This window comes from Arachis duranensis, chromosome 2 (assembly GCF_000817695.3).
Source record: "Arachis duranensis cultivar V14167 chromosome 2, aradu.V14167.gnm2.J7QH, whole genome shotgun sequence".
NCBI classification, from domain to species: Eukaryota; Viridiplantae; Streptophyta; class Magnoliopsida; order Fabales; family Fabaceae; genus Arachis; species Arachis duranensis.
The window spans coordinates 92,112,766-92,113,803 of NC_029773.3; the positions used below are offsets into that span (position 1 = coordinate 92,112,766).

General features: G+C 32.9%; 1 long non-coding RNA gene across 2 annotated transcripts in view; it reads right to left on the bottom strand.

Moving 5' to 3' along the window:
- The window catches only part of LOC107476170 (uncharacterized), a 2,084-nt gene extending 1,246 nt beyond the window's left edge, over window positions 1-838 (bottom strand). Inside the window, exons 1-2 of one of the 2 annotated variants that reach the window (XR_008005884.1) lie at window positions 590-838; window positions 388-495 (exon numbers count right to left, since the gene is read on the bottom strand). This is a non-coding gene — a long non-coding RNA (uncharacterized LOC107476170). The remainder of the gene's footprint in view (window positions 1-387; window positions 496-589) is intronic. The other variant, XR_001589651.3, reaches the window with a different exon arrangement.
- Window positions 839-1,038: the final 200 nt, after the last annotated feature.

Below are 1,038 nucleotides of genomic sequence, written 5' to 3' on the forward strand. Positions count from 1 at the left end.
CCTCTTTGATAATATAAACACAATAAATTTTTATTTTGTAAAATTACAAAAATATCAATATTGAAGTACAAATATCTTGCTTTTGTAAAATTTTTATTTTGTAAAATTCTTAATATAAACCTACTATTTTTCTCATCTTTTGTTTTCTTCACAGTAGGAATGGAAAATCAGAATGGACATATATAACCATGCTGAAATATCGTAACATATTTTGTGCAATATAAATTCAAACAGAATCAACAGATCCAAACACTAAAACGTCCAAACAATTTATTCCAAGTATTATTTACATATATCCAACTAATCAAGACACCAAAAACATTATGAAGACACAAGTGAATCAGAATACAACAGAATATATTATAAAAATAGCTATAAGGGCTTCACCATTGCTCTGAGAATCCTCAGCTTGATCTGGTTTGGGCCCTTGCGATCCGTTTCCGTTTGCGAGTACCTCCATTTTGTGCTTCCATGAACGAAAAAACTGGCCAAGATCTACGAGAAATACGAATCAGAAGCTGGAAAACAGGGTTGAAGAGATAGGGTTTTGGAGAGAGAGAGAGAGAGAGAGAGAGAGAGAGAGATTTACCTGAGGGAATGAAGTTCTCTGAATATATTTTGCGAGTGAGAGAGTGAGAGGGATGCTCTGCCGCTGGAGTGAGCTTCAAAGCTCAGAGAGAGTGAGGGGCGATGGGATTGGCCTTTGAGCCACCATTAGGGTTTTTTTTAGTTACTTGAGAATAATGAGGGAGATATTTATGGACAAAAGGGAACATGCGTGAAGATGGGAAGCAATTAAATGCACTGGCGCTGCTTCCCAGTTCTTTCACTCTCTCATGACATGTCTATTTCACACCGTACAAAGTTTTTTTGTAATGTAACCACTTTTGAGTTTTGTCCGTTTGTTATATATTTTTCTGTACATAGCATTTTTTAAGTTTAAATAACTACTTTGTAATTTCTAATTCTTCATTTAAAAAAAAATTAAATATATAAATCTTATTAAATAATTATGTAAAACTTTTTTATAATATAAAT